Source organism: Thalassophryne amazonica, chromosome 17 (assembly GCF_902500255.1).
Source record: "Thalassophryne amazonica chromosome 17, fThaAma1.1, whole genome shotgun sequence".
NCBI classification, from domain to species: Eukaryota; Metazoa; Chordata; class Actinopteri; order Batrachoidiformes; family Batrachoididae; genus Thalassophryne; species Thalassophryne amazonica.
Genome location: NC_047119.1, coordinates 25,614,078 through 25,627,760, shown reverse-complemented (window position 1 = coordinate 25,627,760; position 13,683 = coordinate 25,614,078). Strand labels below are relative to the sequence as shown.

Sequence of the window (13,683 nt, the reverse complement as noted above, 5' to 3'; positions counted from 1 at the left end):
GTGTGTGTGTGTGTGTGTGTGTGTTAAATCATGTTGTTTTTTCTCTATAACATATCTATGAGTTAATATGCCTCAAGGTTGAGTACACTCAACAAATGGCTCTTTGGATGATCTCTATTCAGTTATGTGCAGGATTTCCATCTAATAAATATGTGTAGCCCCAACTCAAATAAAGAACACCCATGCAAGATAGTGTAATTTAATTTAGTTGGGAGTACGGATATTTATTAGATGGAATCCAATCCAATGAGTCAGTTTTCTGAGTGATTCACACCACCAAATTACTCATTGGATGAACTCAGGTCAATTATGTGCAGAATTTCCATCTAATATATACTGTATATGTAGCCCCAACTCAAATAAAGCACATCCATGCAAGATAATGTAATTTAATTTAGTTGGGAGTAAATATATGTAGTCCCATGACCTCTGCACAAATCCTGCACATAATTGAATTGAGTTCATCCAATGAGTAATTTGGTGGTGTGAATCACTCAGAAAACTGACTCATTGGATTGGATTCCATCTAATAAATATCCGTACTCCCAACTAAATTAAATTACACTCTCTTGCATGGGTGTTCTTTATTTGAGTTGGGGCTACATATATTTATTAGATGAAAATCCTGCCCATAATTGAATTGAGTTCATCCAATGCATCAGTTTTTTGAGTTTAGTTTCCTGGGATACTTTGACACTCTGGATTCAATTTCACCAACTGTTGTGTTTGTGGACATCCAGTGCCACTAACTGAGATATAGTCACCCTATGCATATACGTCTTTAAGACTATGTTGCCTAGACAAATATGGCCGTATAATATATATTACATTTTTTTTTTAAAGTTAGGAGAAGAAACATATGGACATGAATTTAGGAGAGGGGCAGAGAGGTGAGCTGGCGTGGAAATCACCCAAGATAGTTAAGAGAATTGCATGTGGTTAGGGACATTCACAAGGGAGGATCCTGGCTTGATTGAAAACAGCAGCATGCATGAATGGAAGTGAAAGATCCAAGATGTGTATATTTGCCAATATACATGTGTATGCCTTTGCCTGTTTCTACGTGCACATGGACATGCTTAGTGAAGGTTTGCTGTGCATCTGCTCTCCATATGAAAATGCGATATATGGAGTGTACAAATGCTTCCTTGTGAAATCTGTATTTTCTCAATGAGTGTTACTAAAGACGCTCATGTGCGTGCCTGTGTGCATTCCCGTGCAACCCAACAGTGGCCCCGATCTTATCAGAAACCTTCTTTGAGAGCAGTGTAGTGCTAAGCTTGGCTGGTTTGTGCATGTGTGGTTTTGTCTACTTGTCTTCATTCATTGATCTTTGATCTAGGTACAACAACAAATACAGTTAAAGAATGTATTCTTAATTACATGACATCTGTTACAACATTTTCTGGATTACTTTAGCAGACAGTCACCCATGTTGTACACATGTTCAAATGTATCGCTGCATTTACACATAACAACGACAAGTCACGAATGCCACGAAGTACACATTCTTGGCCGCTGATCACGAATGTGATTATTCGGGGCAGAGGCGTCAGGTGTCCTCAGGAACTGCTGCAACCTGTTACCACACATTACGATTAATGGCACGTGTTGCTGGAGAATTATCAGGAACCATTACGCATGGTCAAGAATAGTGTTCCGCGCTGTTGTGCGCTATTGCGTGTAACAGCGCATCGTTAAGTTCTGTCACGTTGTAACAAGGAGAATTGTCTCCACACACACACCCATATTCATCCATCCGAATTCAGATCACTCCAGTTTTTCAGAAGAACTTTGTGACTGCATGCATAGTTGGGCTCTGTGCCATGGAGTGGCGCAGAGAGGAGGAGGAGGAGACGGACAGAGCCAGATGTGTGGCTTCATGCGGCTCTCGTCTCACGCATTTTCCCAAACATCACGCACATGCAGCAGGTGGAACACCTGCAGGAGCGCGCTGAAGAGCACTGAAATTAGACTTTTAGCCAACTTGGTGTCAGCAATCAAACTGAATGGGGTGCAGCAGGGTTTAATTGTGAGCGCGCTTCTTCCTCCGCCGGACTGGAGGAGGTGCAGAGATGTCTAGCTGCACATGAGGCTCCTCTCGCTCCTCTGGTTGCTCAGACTCGTTCTTCTGCTCATCGGTTACAACAGCAGGTGGAATACCTGCAGGAGCGTCCTGAGGAGCTTCAGCAGGAACTGCGGAACCACACTTGGAGCCGAGTTTAATTGTGCGCACGTGACAGAAAACTGATTCGTCATGGCGCGCAGTGAAATGTGACACTGCGTTACAAGTCGTGTCAAAACTTGACAGTTTCCGTGTCACTTTGTAATAACACGTGACAGTTTGGGCTCCAAGAACCCTCACAGGAACCACTACGAACATTGTCACGTTCTATTAAGGATCACTACTCATCAAGACGGATCAATACACTCAGTTGCGACCTCCACGACGTGAGACAAAATGAGGGTGGTGTGTGACATTCGTGGAAGATTTTTTGACAGGCAAAAACATGCTCCACGAATATCAAGAATATCACGCACCAACACGCACTATTAAGAAACCTATTCAGATGCGTTAAGTCACATTAAGAATGTCAGGAATGTGTCACGAATGACAGAAAAATGACATTCGTAACGCGTCTTGGTTATGTGTAAACGCACCTTAAGACTTCGGTCAGCCAAAGATGGTTTTCACTGTTGCATTGAGGCCAAATTTGCTTTCAAGGTTTAAATAATTGCAGTGACATTATCTTAATACATTCAGTCATTTCCCATAATCATCCAGTGTTGTAATTTATTACCCTGTAACATTGAAATTCTTTTTCAAATCCTGTGAATTAGGTGGAACTTACTAAACACTTTTCAACCTTGAAAAAGACACTTTTGCCCCTCTTTGAACAATACTGAAGATTGATTATTATTAAGAATCAGATTAGTACCTTTATCAATGAAAAGATCCTTGAGTTTTGCATTTTGACAGTCTGGCGTCTCTTACTTTGTCTGACTGATTGAGCCTTTGAACCGATTGAATGAATAAAAGCAAAAAAAAAAAAAAAAAAAAAAAACTAGAACAGAAACTGTAGTTTATTTGAAAAATGGTAACCAGTTGTTCTTTTATTATTTTATCATTTCCTGTTTTCCTCTGCACGTCTTTGAATCGCGGAGAGAAATTTACCCGCAGCAGGTGATTAAAGTAAAATGTGGTCTTCCTGTTTCCATCCACAGGAAGTAAATATTTTACATATCTTATAAATGTTGGCCTTAGGTATTAACTTTATCAATGTGTGAGGACAGGCTAACATGGAATGAGAAATAATGTTGGAATAGTTAGCTAGCTCCAGTTAGGCTAAACAATGACCAGTATTAGCCTAGCTTGGTAACTTCAGTATTACTGATAAACTATGGAGTAAAATATAGCCTATATTAATAGACAATTCTTTAGAATGTCCGAAAGACACACATTGTTACATCAACACATGATGTGGAACTGTATTACCTGATATTTCATTTGCTTCTAACCAGTTTGGGAACGATCATTTTAAGCTGCAACCCAAAACTCGAATGATTAAAATCCCATTTCTGCTCAGATCAGCCGGATTTTCTTTGCAGGAGAACAAAGGTCCAAGTCTTTAAGGTCCTGATACTTTGTCTCTTATTTGCATCGTAAGAGTTGAATGCTAACCAGTGACCTAAGGCGATGACTAGATGTCTTTGGTACTAGGTCTCTTCGGAGTATCCTTGGATACCACTGGAATGACTGTCAGTTCAGCACTTACTTAAGCCCCAGTCACACGGCACTAACGAAGGACAATGAAGCCCAAATGAAACAAGAAATCTGGACTTACAATGGCTTTCGGAGTTATCGTTTAACCTTCATCCAGCTTTGTTCCCGCAGCTGGCGCGTTGTCAGAATTTTCAAATTGTTGACATCCTCATGTCATCCGTATTTCATTTTGCTGTCTGTCTTGACGTCCCTTATCTTTTGCGTAGTTTCCGTAATGTCAGCGTTTTGTTTGACTGTCGTCCAACTTCGTCCAGTCTCCCAAGTCCGATGTATTGCACGAAGGTTGACGATATCTGAGCAGATCAAAACCTAAAGCTCCAATGAGCTGAACGTAACATCCTTGTATCGCTGATGACTCGTCCATGCTTGGGACGAAAAGCAATGTTGTCATACAGAAACAATAGCGGTAAGAAGGTTTTTATCAAGTAGTTTAACTATTTACGCACCTTCCAGCCGTTTGTGGCTGGCCTGCATGTACACACGTTGTGGTTGTGAAGACAAACATCATCTCTCACCTGTTGTTAAGACAACCAAATCCTGCACCTACACGTACTGCGGACATGAGGACAAGGCTGGCTGCGCTCGATCTCATACCCACTGTCGGTCATGTCATCGTGAATGTTTATTTTGATTTGAAGCGTCAAGGTTGATGTTTGCATCTTTTTTTTTTTTAGTTTTGTTTCGTTCCCTTTTGCACTCTTGATTTGCAGGCTTTTCAGTGATGGGAAAGGTACAGGATCATTCGTCCACCTTTTCTCGACGATTTGTGACTTTTATCCTTCGTTCAGCTATCGCTGTGTGCCGTGTGACTGGGCCCTTAGGGAGACTCAAATGAGAGGAAACACCTACGGCTTTTTGACCATGTGGTGCATTTCTCCGAGCATGGTCCAACACACAAAGTGCCTGACTGTTGTGGACCCCAGTGGCTGGAGAAGACAAAGGACTTGCCCACTCCTCACCTGGCTGTGCCAGATAAATGGTTACTTTTGAGAGGTGGAGATGGGCCAGTTATGTGCCTGTGTGGTTGCTATTCAGGACCCAAAGCTGTGTGTGATGTGTGTGGAAACACAGAGTACCAGCGCGTGCTCCCAGACTTGGCTTGAACCCAAAACTGTTAATGTTAAAATGTGGATTTAATGCGGAAAGAATTGGTTGAAACAGATTTGCATTAAAGGACAGTGTCTGATAAAAGATATCTGTGGAAGATGGTCTTGTACATCCTTGTTCAGTCCTGTTGCTCCTGTGAGCAAAATAAGGGAATCGGGATATCCTTAATGAGTATAGATCAAATCGTTTTCCAGGTCTGCTGAGGTCTAGGAAAACATTAAATATGGGAAATTATATGCACCAATAATGCTTTGCCTGGGCTCCATTTGCCATCTGCCCAAGTATACTTTATTATTATACCTCATTAATTGTACTTTATTGTTTTGAACTCCATATTTCTGCAACATTTAAATCCATGTTGCCAGCTGCACACAGAGGACATATCCCAAGATCTATGTATTTGAGTTGTCAGAACAATTAATCTATTTTATACCCAGGCTGGTGTATACCCTGAGGTAAATTTTGGGATTTGCAAGGCTTGTCCTAGTGCAACACAGAAATATGATTTCCATGATGCCCACAAGGGTTTTGAAGCAAAAGAATGGAGGAAAATGTTTTTATATTTTGAGCTATCAAATAGAAGGAGCCTAGCCCTGAATATGCCTGGTGGATATAAAAACCTAACCCATTTAAACCCCGGGTATAATCTTGGCAGGCTGGATGTTACATTTGGATTAATCCCAGCATAGTGCTGCTTCAAAAAGTAATACTATTCTCTGAGATGCTTGCTTTCACTGTGTATGTCTGTGTTGTGTCACAGCAAAAAGTGCTGGAGGGACTGATGTTCATCTTCTGAGAGAGCGTGCGTGTAACAGTGTGTGACATTGACTCATTGACTATGAGAGGTAGAGGCAGGCACTTCTTAGAAAGCATAAAGCTTGCATGTCCAGACATATCCCTTTGGGTTTATCCGTCCAGCTCTCTGGATGTTTTGTAGATCAGGAAAGATTCTCCAGAGCGGAAGGATTATAAGTGGTTGCTTTCCAAGAGTTACACTTTACCATTTAGTCATTATTCAGCTGATGATGGCCAAAGTTTCCCAGAGCAGCAGTTACACTGTAGTTATGCCTATTCTTTACTTCCCCCTTACAAGGGCTGCTTTTGTAAAGGAATGAGTACTCAGTCGGGACCTGCTAACCAACAGTCTGACTGCTACAGTTACCTTGAACATTTTTTAGTTTTATACCCCGAAGGCATGACAAGCCATCCTGAACTATGCCCTGTCAAGTGAGCAGCAATGAGTTCCACATTGCTTTGAGGCAAATAGACTTTGCATTGGGTGGCCCATTTTGTAATGCACAACATTGACTGGATTGGTTAGTCCAGATGACAAGATCCCGTGAATGTGATATTGATTTCATCTGAAATAAATCACTGCCCCATTTGCTACATCTTAAACATTAACAAAATACTGCAGCCACCCCTCCAGAGTTTGCAGCATATTTAAGGTATTAATCTTAAGTTTGGCAATAGAATTACAACTGAGTTGCGCGGTGGTTATGGTGCTACATGGGAGCTGACCGAAGAGTTGTCCTTGTATGAACAGTATATTCCCCTTCATACACATGCCAGCACAGCAAAAATGTCACAAGAATGTACTTGGCACACTTATCTTAGGGCAGTTTTGTCCATTCCTCTTTGCAGCACCTCGCAAGCTTCATCAGGTTGGATGGAGAGCGTCGGTGCACAGACATTTTCAGATCTCTCCAGAGATGTTCAATCTGATTCAGGTCTGGGCTCTGGCTGGGCCACTCAAGGACATTCACAAGTTGTTATGAAGCCACTCCTTTGATATCTTGGCTGTGTGATTAGGGTCATTGTCCTGCTGAAAGATGAGCCATCACCCACAAAAGCACTCTGGTGCAGGTTTTCATCCAGGATGTCTCTGTACATTGCTGCATTCATCTTTCCCTTAAAAATGACTAGTCTCCCAGTTCCTGCTGCTGAAAAACATCCCCACAGCATGATGCTGCCACCACCATGCTTCACTGTAGGGATGGTGCCTGGTTTCCTCCAAAGATGACGCCTGGCATTCACACTAAAGAGTTCAATCTGTGTCTCATCAGACCAGAGAATTTTGTTCCTCATTGTTTGAGAGTCCTGCAGGTGCCTTTTGGCAAACTCCAGGCAGGCTGCTATGTGCCTTTTACTAAGGAGTGGCTTCCATCTGGCCACTCTACCATACAGGCCTGATTGGTGGATTGGTGCAGAGGTGGTTGTCCTTCTGGAAGGTTCTCCTCTCTCCACAGAGGAATGCTGGAGCTCTGATAGAGCAAACATTGGGTTCCTGGCCACTTCCTGACTAAGACCCTTCTTCCCACGATTGCTCAGTTTCGATGGTCAGCCAGCTCTAGGAAGACTCCTGGTGGATTTGAACATCTTCCATTTACCGATGATGGAGGCCACTGTGGTCACTGGGACCTTCAAAGCAGCAGAAATGTTTCTGTACCCTTCCCCAGATTTGTGTCTTGAGACAATCCTGTCTCAGAGGTCAACAGACAATTCATTTGACTTCATGCTTGGTTTGTGCTCTGACATGCAGTCAACTGTGGGACCTTATATTTAGACAAGTGTGTGCCTTCACAAATCATGTCCAATCAATTGAATTTACCCCAGGTGGACTCCAATTAAGCTGTAGAAACCTCTCAAGGATGGTCAGTGGAAACGGAATGCACTTCACCTCAATTTTGAGCTTCATGGCAAAGACTGTGAATACTTATGTACATGTGATTTGTTAGTTGTTTTTAAAAAATATATGTGCAAAAATCTAAAAAAAAACTTATTTCACGTTGTCATTATGGGGTATTTTGTGTAGAATTTTGAAGAAAAAATTTCATCCATTTTGAAATAATGCTGTAACATCAAAAAATATGGAAAACTGTATATAATATAGAAACTGATGAGCTGTGAATACTTTCTGGGTGCACTGTATACATACACACACACACACACACACACACACACATATATATATATATATATATATATATATTATGAGTTCAATGATACAAATATTTAATGAGGTGAAAGATGAATGTTCTAAGCCAAGTTGAATGGTATGTTCCAGCTTTCACTGAATTAAATATTCATTCCATTGAAAAAAATGAATAAAAGCATTCATTATTTGTTTTATATAATGGCTAAAGTAGATCCTTGTCATTTCATATTTTAAGAATTTATAAACAACAGAAAAGAGACTTACATTTTGGTGTTCCACTGGTGCTTAATATTCCAACACGAACTTTAAATTGGAGTCCAAAATTGTGATGATGCAGTCTGTGATGTGCACTGACTTTGTGTAGTTCTTCAGTCCAGCAAAAAATCACGTCAGAAATTTGCCCAGCTTTTCATCCTAACAGCGCTTCATGCCTCCAGATGGCTTACATTGTAGTGGATTTGTTTTTTGTGTTAGGAGAATTAGCAGCGTCAATTAGCTCCTTCAAATTGTTGTCCGCCAGAAAAACAAAATCCGCCATGTTTAGCTAAATGCCACCCCCGGTAGTGTGAGAATACGTGGTGGCCGGGGCGTGCAATAGCACATTTCATATAGCACCAAAATTGCACACTAAAAAGAACTATTGCATGGTCAAAGAAACACGTGGCAAATGATATGAATAAGCCATGTCACGTGACGTATATGCCACCAATCCAATGACAAGAACCCACTCAGCCATTATATATATATATATATATATATATATATGTATGGAATATACATTAAGAAGATTTTAACCTTGTATTTGTTAAAATTTTTCAAAAATACACAGCAAAATTAAGACCCACAGAGTTAAATAAACGCTGGACTAAACTAAAATTTTGGAAAGTGTTAACATCCTGTCCCAGTTCTAATAATCAACCCCCAAAAATATCCTTTTGTTTCTCGCTCCTCTGGATGCCCTCTTCCAAGGAATAGTAATAATAATTTAAAAAAAAAATCCAAAATGGTAAATGGACTGCATTTATATAGCGCTTTTCCATCTGCATCAGACGCTCAAAGTGCTTTACAAATAATGCTTCACATTCACCCCAATGTGAAGGTGCTGCCATACAAGGTGCCCACTACACACCGAGAGCAACTAGAGGTTTAATGACTTTGCCCGAGGGCCCTTAGTAAAGGCTGGGATTTGAACCAAGGATCCCCTGGTCTCAAGCCAGAGCTCACATATCCATCCTTAGAGGGCCAAACAATTCAAGTCCAATGGACAGCAGCGCAGCCAGTAGTCAGTGACTGTTGGTCATTCATCCACCACTGGAATGAATGATTCTGTCAATCTGATGGAATGCAAATTTATGCTCACAGTGTACTACAGTGTTGGATTTAACAGCCTCCTCCTGCAAAGATTGTCGTCTACCACTGGGTGGGTAGGTGTTTTGGGGGTGGGGGCAGTTAAAAGAATCTGGTCATGTTTGAAATACATGTGGTTTACATTGCATTAAGGCTACACAGTGGATGACACCTCTATTCTGTCTCCTCTTAAATCTCTAACCGCATTAGCGGCAGTGCCAGAGCAGGAGTAGGGCCCATCATAACAGCTGACATTACAAAATATTTTCAGTGGCTGCAGCTCCTTTCACTGCAAACTCAATGAAAATCTACCCAGAAAGACAGAACCTATGAGCTGAGCAACGCCAAGCTTTTGGTGTATCTTAGTTCATGCACCCCTCCGCTAGGCCCTTTCGCTTTCTGCCTCCATCACTCTTTCTCATTTTCTTTAATTTACCTTCTCTCTGGCCACACACACACACACACACACACACACACACACACACACACACACACACACACACACACACACACACACACGCTTACAGTACAATAATAAATGTGTTGAGATAATGTGGCTTGGAAACCGTATTCAGTATTCACTTGATTAAACACTGGAATTTTTCACGTTGCCCAGAAATGAGGTTAGCAAATGGCTTCGTCGCTTGCCAGTTTGGAAATGCACAAAAGAAAATCGAGGGAGAACATAGTGTCTACCGCTCGCTGAATTCTAAAAGTGCTTGATGAATGTTAGTGTACGTCACTTGGGATAATGCAAGTTAGCTGTGTGTGGACTCCAAATATGGCTGGAGTGTGACTGTTAGAGGTTGTAATGACTGTGCTGGAGTGAAAACCCTGCACAAGGCCCCTCTCAAAGGTACACACCTCAGCTCTGCCTTTCCTCTGCAGAGGGATTCACAATGAACGCTCAGTTTCACTTTTATGTTGCAAAAAGTGTCGAAGAGATCCCCGATCGGAAATTTTTAAATGCATGATTTTCATGATCAAATTATGATCGTGAATACTTTGGGACCGTGTTCCATCCATCAGGAATTCAATGACCAGTGCCAATAAATCAATCAAAGTTACCAGTGATGTGAGCACAGCTCACCTAAAAGTTAGTGTTGCTAACCAATAACTGCTAATTTGTGTTATATGTAGTTAACTTTGGCTTTTTTTTTCTCTGACTGATGTGTTCATATAATGCCACATTTTTTTATGGGACTCTTGAACTACTGTTGATGTTCTGCACAGGATCCACTGAGTAATAGCATGTCCTTCACATAACGTAGGGTGCACGTAATTTCCTTTGGTGTGCTTGCATTTATTAAAAAATAAATTTTATAAATTTCATTGTCAAAAAACTCATCAAAGAAACAGAACCTTCTGAACTTGAGAAGCTGGAGGACAACAGTCCATTGCGAAAGAGTCTGTGCCGGTGTCGCAGACCGAATGGTCCCCCCTAAAAATTCGTCCGCCCTGCCTCCACTGTGCATGCATCATTTCAGAACTCAGCTGCTCGTCTGAGACAGAGTCTCTTCACCCACAGCGACCAAATGGATTAATGGGATTATTAACCATTAGATGACAAGGTAAAACCTTTTAAATCATTCTAAAGTCAGTTTTAAGCAGAAATTAAGCCATTTTAAGTAGAAACAAGGCGAAACTCTTTGACGCATTGGAATGAATGATGCGCATTGAAAGTATCAGCTAGCAACTCGTGTAGCTGCGGTGCTCTGATCGCTTCCTTCGTCTTTTATGATGTGGTGTATTCAATTGAATATAGGTTGAAGAGGATTTGCAAATCATTGTATTCTGTTTTTATTTACATTTTACACAGCGTCCCAACTTCACTGGAATTGGGGTTGTACAATGAAATGTGTCCTCTGCATTTAACCCATCCTAATTACAGTTAGACACAATCCAACCACTAGGAGCAGTGGGCAGCCACAGTCTGGCACCCGAAGATCAACTCTAGATATAGAGTCGCTGCCTTGGTCAGGGGCAGAGAAAGGAGCAGATCCTAAATAAGCATGTTTTTGATGTGGAAGGAAACTGGAGTGCCCAGAGGAAGCTCACACAGACGCGCGGAGAACTGTTGTGGAATTTCTCATGATGCCAGATGTGGATATAAGACAGTCGGATCAAGGATCTTTTCCACACAGAAAAGCGGGAAGCGATCCCATTACCTTCTTGCTGTGAGGCATTAGTGCTAGTCACTATGCCGCCATACCGCCTATGTTGACCACATTCATCATATTATTTTTACTGAACCTCTGTCTTGGTTCAGTTCTTCCGTCTCCTTTTTCTTTCCTCCTCCTGTTTTTCCTTCCCTGGGCACCAGACAGTTTGAGCCATTTTGAAATTCTTGACTTGTTATTCACATAATTAATCGCGCCCATACACAAGACAGTTTGGGCTGTTTTGACATTGTTTTTCAGGTAATTAATCGAAACCCTACACCAGACAGTTTGGGCCGTTTTGACATTGTCAACTTGTTATTCACGTAATTAATTGCAACCCTACAACAGACAGTTTGGGCCGTTTAGACATTGTTGACTTGTTATTCACTTAATCAATCGCAACACTACACCAGACAGTTTTGGCCATTTTGAGATTGTCGACTTGTTATTCACATAATTAATCACGACCATACACCAGACAGTTTTGGCCATTTTGACATTGTCAACTTGTTATTCACATAATCAATCGCAACACTACACCAGACAGTTTGGGCCATTTTGAGATTGTTATTCACGTAATTAATCGCAACCCTACAACAGACAGTTTTGCCCGTTTTGACATTGTTGACTTGTTATTCACATAATTAATCACGACCATACACCAGACAGTTTTGGCCGTTTTGACAATGTCAACTTGTTATTCACATAATTAATCGCGACCATACACCAGACAGTTTTGGCCGTTTTGACATTGTCAACTTGTTATTCACATAATTAATCGCAACCATACACCAGACAGTTTTGGCCATTTTGATATTGTCAACTTGTTATTCACATAATTAATCGCGACCATACACTAGACAGTTTGGGCCGTTTTGACATTGTCGACTTGTTATTCACATAATTAATTGTGAACCTACACCATTTTTTTAGAAGGGCTCATCATTACACACTTGTGGCGGGGGGCAAGGAAACTATTATCATCATTATTATTTAATAGGCTTTGCTATGCAGCTAAATCAATATGGGCTTATATTTATTTTATATCACAATCAGAACTGAATTTATTGCCAAGTAAGTTTGCACATACAAGGTATCTGATCTGGTGTTATTGGCGCATAAACAATAAGAAAAGAAAAGAAAAACACTTCTGTAAGCAGTAAAAGAGTCAAAAAGGCAAATCAATATTCACCGTTAAATAAATATAACATATTTACTAGTATTAACTAGTTTTAGTATAAGAATAGTAAAAATTGACTATTTTTCACCCTTATTTGTGGGAACCCCTTGAATGGACCCCACTCTTAGAAATTGCCTATAATACCTATAGGCTGGGCTGGGCCTAGAAAGAGTAAAAGAGAATAGCAGCACCTAAAGAAGATCAGCCTCTATACCGTGTTGTTTGGTGGTATATGTGTAGATATTTCCCCCAAGGACGTAATAAAATCACTGGCGTTTATTTATTTGTTTGTCTGTTTGCAGGATTATGTCAAAACTACTACATGGATTTTAACAAAATTTTCACCACAGATAGATATTAAGACATGGAAGACTCCATTGAATTTTTGAGGTGATCCAGATCCAGATTCTGGATCAAGATTTCACTGTGTATAGGCTTTGAAGGATTACGTCAAAACTACTTCATAGATTCTAACCAAATTTCCACCACAGATAGATACGTATTAGGGCATGGAAGACTCCATTGAGTTTTGGAGGTGATCTGGATCTGGATTCTGGCTCAGGATTTGTTGGGAGTGATCCAGATCAATATGTAGGTTCTGCAGTAGAAAGATACGACATCACGACGTAAAACCACGATCAGGAAAACACTATTTTGTGTCAGCTTGTGAATTAAATATCGTCCTGTCAGAGCACCTTCAGTCGTAGACTGAGACCACAAAGGTGCACCACACAACACCACAGGAGGTCTTTCCTCCCTGTGGCAATCAGACTGTGTAATTCATCCCCCTTCTGCAGTAGAATACATAAACAGAGTTATTCAGTTATTCAAAGTTATGTGCAATATTGTCAAACATGTTGTGCGGCACATCAATAAAAATATACATCCAAAATATTTGAAGATGATAACCAAATAAAATGTCAGAGCACTGCTGGTTGTGCAAAAGCCATTTTAAAAAGGAAGGTTATTAAGTTAGATTTAAAAAGACCCAGATCAGTGGTGGTGCGGCTCTTGGGGGGGGGGGGGGGGGGGGGGGGGGCTTGTTCCACAGTCTGGGTGCGGCCACAGAGAAAGCCCGGTCTCCTCAATGGCAGTATCTGGACCTCGGAACCTCTAGTGCACACTGGTTAGAAGATCTCAAAACTCTGTTTTGGTCCCGATGTGT

General features: G+C 41.0%; 1 protein-coding gene across 1 annotated transcript in view; it reads left to right on the top strand.

Annotated features, from left to right (window-relative positions):
* Window positions 1-13,683, top strand: part of pappaa (pregnancy-associated plasma protein A, pappalysin 1a) — a 271,059-nt gene that overhangs the window by 91,322 nt on the left and 166,054 nt on the right. The window lies entirely within an intron of this gene.